Source organism: Leptonychotes weddellii, chromosome 7 (assembly GCF_054177405.1).
Source record: "Leptonychotes weddellii isolate Sample4059 chromosome 7, ASM5417740v2, whole genome shotgun sequence".
Classification (NCBI taxonomy): domain Eukaryota; kingdom Metazoa; phylum Chordata; class Mammalia; order Carnivora; family Phocidae; genus Leptonychotes; species Leptonychotes weddellii.
In genome coordinates, this window is record NC_138375.1 from 24070300 (window position 1) to 24078930 (window position 8631).

General features: G+C 36.1%; 1 non-coding gene across 1 annotated transcript; it reads right to left on the reverse strand.

Moving 5' to 3' along the window:
• Positions 1–6725: 6725 nt before the first annotated feature.
• Positions 6726–6829, reverse strand: LOC115940963 (small nucleolar RNA U13). Its single transcript, XR_004075686.1, has one exon. It is a non-coding gene; the product is annotated as a small nucleolar RNA U13 (small nucleolar RNA).
• Positions 6830–8631: the final 1802 nt, after the last annotated feature.

Sequence of the window (8631 nt, forward strand, 5' to 3'; positions counted from 1 at the left end):
TGCATAAATGAGTGAACAAATAAATGAGTGAATGAAAAAACAAACCAAAAAAACAGCACTCCTCTTTGACTTCTTGGTTCCCTAAAAAACATAAGACTCTTTATTCCTCTTGAGTAATTTCTCTTGCTAGATCTGTCTGTCTCTACACACAGCAAACTCTCCAGTGTTTTCTGGATAATAACAGACACTCCAGAGTCCTCTGATGTTCAGAAAGAGCCAGTCATCCCTTCCATTCTGTTCCTGTTGCCACTACCCTCATTCAAATTCAAATCCATATCACAAAGTCATCCACTTTCACCCTACACTCCAATCCATCTTCCACACTGTCCCAGATTAAGCTGTCTTTTATATCACTTTGCTTACATCATAACTCTCAAATGACTCTCCATTGCCTATACAAAGGACAGCCTCTCTACTCTGACATTCAAAACTTTCAATAATCTGACATATACCCACATTTCCTCGTTTATCTCCTGCTGCCTCTCAACATGTACATTAAATCCAGTGATTCTTGGCAGTGCATAATTTTGCAAAGCCTACTACACTTTACCTCTGTTCATACCTTTGTTCGCACCATTCCTTTTACCCATAAATATCTCCACTCAGCTTCAGCTATGAAAATTTTATCCATTTTTCAGATTCCAGTTCTAATTTTCCTCCTTCAATATGTAATCTATGATTGACTTGGTCACAGAGACCCTCCACCCTGTTATCCATAAAGAAAGCTTCTGAGATTAAAAAACACATTGATTTTGCATAACTACAGAGTCAAATATTATCCAGTTCAATGTTTCACTAACTGTGCCTCAAAGTGTCTCAAAATTCTTCAGAAAAAAACAAAATCAAAACCAAAATAAAACATACAAAAAAATAGAGTTTCTTGTCAAATAGCTTTGCAAAAAAACTCTATATACTCTTCTCTTGGAGATTCACAGTGAATATTAGCATATCAAAGGCTCTGAGAATCCTGCCATGAAGAAATGTGATTAACTTGGTTTAATCCAGTATTTCCCAAGTATATTTGACCAGATTCTCCAGTTTTCATATATATCAATAAAGCTTTCTTAGAAAGCTAGTTTTCCATGGATCACACTCTAGGAAAACACTAATCTAATGTTAATCTAATACAAGTCCTTCAAGGCAAGAGATGATGCAATTAAGCTCCAGACAAGTGAAGTAACTGAATAAAGACCATGAGTTAGTTTGCAGAAGAGCCAGTACACCCCCAAGTCTCTTGCCTTCCAAACCAATGCTCTCTCACTATATCACTATTATCAAATATATGACAGCATGAAATTGTATGCTTGGTATTTTTATTTTATATGTCACTAAACGTCTTAGACATTGAAATCCTTTTAGCAGTAATTTGTTTTGGGAGGAATATATTATAGGCAAAAAAAAAAAAAAAAGCCATATTTTAGCCCAATAAAGAATCTCTATATACACACAAAAAGAGAAATTAACCAGGGAAGCTAGTGTCTGTATAGTGTCTAGGGATTAGAATTCATATTACCAAGTTGAATTTACAGAAATCTAAAATTCTGGGATACCCCATGGACAAGGTGGTTAAGAAAGATAAATCTAGTGTCATATTATACAAATAGACGCAAGCATAAAATAAATAAATAAGTAAATCCTTCCCAGGGTTCACTATACAGTATTTTTCCCTTACTACAAGCCTCTGAGTAAAAACAAAAACAAAAGCAAAAGCATATTTTTGTTTAATGAGATCTCAGCTGGACCAATCATTTGTGACAAATACTACTGATTGCCTACTCAATACCTTCCCCTTCCATTTTTCCTTCTTGATTTGGTCAGAGAATGTGTGCAGCCATGTTTTTAGGAAAGGTGAGCTCTTCTCCCATTTCCAAAAGATAAACCATGATTTGTCTATGCCAATCTTGATCATTCTCACTGTATTTCCCAGTGGATTGAAAAGTGAGAATATAGCCAATATATAAGGAAAGTATATTGGGGATTTTGAAGAAGATTTTTGCCCCTAATAAGAGACAGGGGTTGAGTTAGGACAACTTTTCATACCATCCTGTATTCCTCTAATGCAGAAGTAATGTCTGAACCATTGAAACCATCTTGACACCATAACGAATAAGCCTAAAAACAAAGACTAATATGCTGAGGCTGGCAGAACAGAGGGTTCTCAGGAAAAAAAAAAAAAAAAAGCACTCTCCCCTCACACAGTACTTATTCTCTTTTCCTTCCAATCCTCCAGACCATGCACCCTGAATCAAGCTCTCCCTACCTTCTTTCTGTTTCTGCCTTCACTTCTAGAAATGGATAGTTTTCCAAAAGTCCCCACTGTCACCTTAATGCAAATATTTAAACACTTAAGATCACAAATTTGCTACATATACCAATATCCACCACTTCTCCAACCTCCCAGACTGGAGTTCTTTCTCTTCTTCCCATATGTCAGCACCTTTTGGAAAGAATATTTTAATGAAAGCAACAAAGACAAATTTACAGTTTTGACAAAGGCCACCCTGCTTCCATAAGACTCTTTGATGACAGAGTATCCTAAATCTCCTCTTATCCACTGAACTGCTTAGCATTACATTTATTAGTGCTCCATAACTATTTTTTAATTAATTTATAAAAAAGTAGACCCAATTAATTTATCCCAAGAAAAAGAAAAAAAGGTCAGGAACATTTGGTTAATTTAACATTTGATTAAATGAAAGGAACTGCCTAAATAAAATGAAAGAAATAAGTTCTATCGATGCAAGGGTATTTCAACAATAATTTCAGAACTGACATGTTTCTTTTTTCTTTTTTATTATTATGTTCAGTTAACCAACAATTTGATAATATGGGGACCTTAGTTACAACATCTCATATTTGTTTAGTGTTTTGTGAGTTAGAGAGCCTGTATCTATTACCTCATCTGAGCATTCTTCATGTGATATATCATTTTTAGGTATAACAAGTTTGTACAACAACATTGGTAAACAATTTTGAGAGATAGCATATGATCAGAGTTCACTCACAAACATATTTCAATTATAAGTTGATTTGAAGCTTTGAAAGAAAAAAGAAAGAAAATGAAAACCAAAAATATATAAATTCTCCAGAATGGAGTCCATTGCATTAGGCAGGCCAGATCTGGGACACTTTTGTTTATTTCTGCATGCTGTATTGCAAAAGGGACACTGTCAAAACAATGTATCAGACAAAGGCAACCAAGACGTCTGGAAATGATCTTAAATGAAAAATGTAAGAACTGGAAATGTTTAGCCTATAAAAGAAAAAATTTCAGGGATGACATCATAGACATCTTTAAACTCAAGGCTGTCAAGTGAAAAGGTGGCAAGATTCTTTCCCTCATGGTTCTGATAGCAGAACTAGTGTCGATGAGCAGAAGTTAAAAAGGCAAAGTGATCAACATAAGAACATAGAGGATTTTCTAATACCCTTCTCTTCCATTGTTCTCCAATATTCCAGGCTATTCAACACAAAGAAGAAATTTTCTAAAATCTGAAGTTGTCTAATAACTATCTGTGAACTAATTACCTAAGGACTTTCTGATGCCCTTCTTCAGGAATGCTGTGAGAGGAATTTTTATATTGGCAGGATGAGCCAGATAACTAACATCCATAAACCCTTCCACTTAAAGACTCAAGGATTCCATGTTTTGAGAGCAGCCCAGGAATAACTGATCAAGCCCCACTCAATTTATTTGTGTTACCAACTTATCTTTCAAAGTACAAGATAACTAAATATATAATTTGCAAAAGATATGGGTAAACAACTAAAATCTAACCTCTAGTGATTGGTAATGAGCATCCTCAGAACCTAGAACAATACCAGGCACAGAGTAGGAGCTCAATAATATGTATGATTTAATGAATGATGTAACTATCTAGAAGTTAGGTAATTCTGACAGGTTTCCAAACATTTTCACACAAGTTAGCTCGTTGAGCTTCAGCAACAACTCTATGAGGCAGAATAGGCAGGTTAGTATGTCATTTCATACACCTTATTTTGTTCCCTCCCCCAAGTATGCTCTTCTATTAACATTATGCTTTTAGGTTTCATCAAAGATTGTTAAAAGAAAAATTCATCACAAGAACATCTTACATAAAATCATGATTGAAACATCACTGTCCATCACACCCCTCACACAAGAAACAACATTATAAATTCCTCCTGCAATTAATGACAAGAAAAAGTTTGCCTTGCCATACTGGTTTGTCTGCTCTGCCCTCCCTCCCTTCCTCCTTTCCTTTCTTTTCTTTTCTAAGTAAGATAATGGGGACTCTATAAACAAACACGGTTTCTTTTTTCCTCAGAAATTGCCAGAAAGTTCAGTCAACCTTGTGGCTCTAACTTTGACATCCCAAATTCCTAACATAAATCTTTCCAACATTATAACACACCAGGACTTAGAAACTTTTTTTGTTTTTAAAGCAATGGAATTTTTGGTTTGAAAAAAATTATTACTTGGAATCTTGATACATAGAACAGATAAGAGTACAGCTGTTAAGAACAGACCTCAGAGCCCTCCCAACCAAACCTCCCTCAAAAATCCTCTACACACAGGTGGCCCTAGATGGCAATGACTGTCATTTGAAAACTACTGCTCTACATATTTTTAATTATTTTAGCTGCCTTGTTTTGTGCATTTTTATTAGAAACCACATGAAAATGTTCCAGCATTAGGCACATGAAAAGTGTGTATATTTCTTTACATGCTTACACATGAGACAATGGAAATGTTAGACATTAACAATAGGTAGCCAATGTATGGGGCCAAGATCATAAACCAAAACTACTTTAGATTCAAGCAATACCTAGGTTAAAATTTCAGCTTCTCACTGTATAAGGGTGAGAGTTATTTAACCTGTCTTGGCTAAAATTTATACACATATAAAAACAGTTACAATAGTATCTATCTTACAACATTGCTTTGAGGATTAAATGAAATAAAGTTTGTAAGTAACTCTACACAATACTTGACATATAATAGGGACTTATTATTATCTTCATTACTTTTTGACACTTACCCCTCTGGGCTGGTCAATATGTTATGCCAATAGGAAATTTTTTAAAAAGGGGGATGCGGGATATACTAAGTCTGGAACGTGGAAACGACAGGGACAACATATAGCACTGGAAAGCAAGTGCAGGATAAGACTGACCAAGACAAAGAGTTAGCCTGGTGTTCATTAATAATGTTGAGGGAAAGGTATAATTGCCAAACTTAGCTAACAAAAGAAACTATGTCATCATAAAAGGCAGAAAATGAGGCTAACTTAAAGAAGTACTTAAAGATTTTGTCACTAACCCAATCACCATCAAACCCAACAGATAAGGGAAAGTTTTTACTTTCTTTTTTTTTTTTAAGATTTTATTTATTTATTTGATAGAGAGAGACACAGCGAGAAAGGGAACACAAGCAGGGGGAGTGGGAGAGGGAGAAGCAGGCTTCCCGCTGAGCGGGGAGCCCGATGCGGGGCTCGATCCCAGGATCCTGAGATCATGACTTGAGCCGAAGGCAGACGCTTAACGACTGAGCCACCCAGGTGCCCCGAAAGTTTTTACTTTCTTGAGCCTTGTCCCAGATGTTTTACTTTCAAGGAAACACATTAAATTGCTTGTATGTGATGAATTACAACTTCAACAGAACCACTGGGGAAAACATTGAAGAGCATTTGTTGGCCCAGCCCAGCAAACTGTCCTCCAGCTCCTCTGTCAGACCCCTCCAACAGGAAATCTTTTTAAAGCAATGTTTTAGCTCTACCACTGACATCTACCTATAAACTAATGTGATGTTTGGCACGGAAGGTTGTTTATTTGGGTGTGTAAAGGTTCTGGCTGTTAACTTGGAGAGAAAAGTTATTACTCTACCTCCCTTCAGACACCATCCAAATACTTGTTTGACAGGGTGAACACCCACTACACACAAAAGTGGGGTTGAGCCAGACTTCTGCAACACTAAGTGGGTGAAACTGTCTCTGACACTTCCTTTCCACCTCTCCCTCTGTGAATCCCATCCCTTACCCCCAGCGGTCCAACTACTCAATCCAGATATCTATCTGAACTCTTTTGCCAAGACTTTGCTATTATCTAATTGTCACCTGATGCCCTTTTTCCCTTTCCCTTATCCTTTCAAGCAGGCTATAGCTGATAAGTGTTCCCAAGAGCATTTAAATCTTTAATTGGTACTTAAGAATGTCATACTGAAAGGTCTTCAGAGCTTAAAGGAATAAAGTCCAACTGACAGAATTTGAGGTTCCATGACAGGTCTGACGGAGATCTTTACAAGCTTACCCAAGTTAATCACCCCATTAGTGACCATCTACTACCCTTACATTCAAGGCTGACCTGGAAAGAAATAGTCATTTCCCTAGACACACCTAGAAGAAGGAAATTACCATACATATATGTATGATATATATATATATAACATATATTATACTATATATTTATAATATATACAGTAAAAAAAAATATGTATGTGTAAATACATTGTATGTTTAGGGTAGTGTATTTATACATATATAGTATTTATACACATATATAGCATATACTATATATACAGCATAATAGATAACACATATTGAGAGTATATATAGTATATACACATATAAAGTATATACCATATGTATACTATATATATATATGATTGATAAATTAGAGTATATACATATAAATTTCATGCACACCCAACCCCTATAAGATTTTTCTTTGTTTCTTTTTTCTCTTCATATCAGACAGGTAATGTGCCGAGGTTGTAGCCAGGTTTGAGGGAGGCACATGTCACACAACAGCGTGAACACCCTACCATCATGCTCATGAACTACAAATGAATTCAATGCCTGTAAGGTTTTTAAAAAATACTTAGGAAATTTATTTTGTAGGTCACACAACCTTTATAAATATTTCTATAATCATATTTTGGCTGGCTGCAGAGTCACTCCGCATCATTAATTAAGAATGTTTCTGTATTAACAGTTCATTTCCAACATGAATCTTCCACTGTAATGTAGTTAGGCAGCCAGGTGACCTCTAGAGAGCAGGTTCTTAAATTCCCATGAATACAGTTCATAAGGCTGAGTTGCCAGAAACAGCAAGTCACAGATTCCATGACTCCCACCCTTTACTTTATACTGAAGAGTACAGGATACCCCACAAGGCACATATGGCGGGCCAAATACCCAAGGGATGATTGCAACATTGGCAACAAACTCAAACCATTTAAATCCAGCAAAGTAGATGCCTTGGTATGGAAAGATGTGGGATGATATGGAGAATTGGGAAGAATCACATAAAAAAAAAAAATATGAAAAGGAAAGTAAACCAGACACTTAGAAGACCAGGGGGAAAAAAGGTGGAATTCAAATACTTCATGTATAACTATTATAACAAGATGACAGAGGGTACTTTTTAAAAGCCTTAAAGTGGAGACTCTTAGGCCAAAACATCTGTGGAACTGAAAAAAAAGGGGGGGGGGCTTATGATTGCCAACATCTCCATTCTGCTTGCCCCCCTCTTTGGCACCAGCAATGAGCAAATACATTAAAAAAGCGTTTAGACTGTCAGTAAATGTGATTGATTTTTTTCTACTTTGCTAAAAGCCTGCTACATGGTGGAACAAAAAGCAAATGCTTTCCTCATATCCAGGTCTGGGTGGAACTCTTACATTATTTTAATACCCATCAAGGGATACCTTTGTCTCTCCATGGAGACAGGGAAAGCAATCTACGTCCACAAAAAGCTTTTTGTCCTTTCATTGTCCCCCTTTCCCTCCAGAACCCAAAGAATTTAACTCAAAACTAGAAAACCTCACCATGGAAATTTAGTACAAATGGTCTATCTATTTACTGGACCAAAATGGGATGAAGAAACATGAAAGCCTGAATTATCTTAGAACTGAGCACTGTAGGATGGGAACAAAGCTGGGTGGAGCTAATCAGTTCAGAATAAATGGGGCTACACTTAGTGTTCTGTTTTTCCATCCATCAAACTGACAGTTGGAATCACCAAGATAGAAATGATCATTCATTAATGAACTAGGAAAAGAAAGGCAGAGTTTGGGGCCACATGCCAAAATTGAGGGTCAGGTGTCTTTTAATTTAGTGTGGACTACAGATGGTAAAGTGATTACTATTAAGTAGTTATATAATTGCTTACCTAGGGTTAAAGGTCATACCTCCACCTGTTACTCTGCCAGGAAATGCCATTTCTTATAGAAAAGACAAAGGGACAAATGTAATTATAGTTTTATAATGTAAATTCCATACTCAGATTTTACATCATGCAACTCTGTATTATCCTCCAAATCCACTAAATAACTGATAGTTCTTGAAGGACTTAAGTTTAATATAAAAGATCTGTAACTAAATCTAAGCAACATCTCTCAAGGGCTTTTGTAAACATTATAGTCAGTATTTCCAGTTCACATGGCACAATTCATGGTTATGGCAATATTTTTACTGTTTTTCTGAGTCCTGTGAAGTCAAACTGCATGGGATAAAGAGAAAGGAAGGAGTTGTATTGGTTTGCCATAATTTAGTTTATTACTTTACTCTTAGAATGGAAATTGGATATAAGGAAGCTCTTACCTGGAGATTTCCTGGGATAGGCAAAATTTATGGAAATGGTACCTTTTCT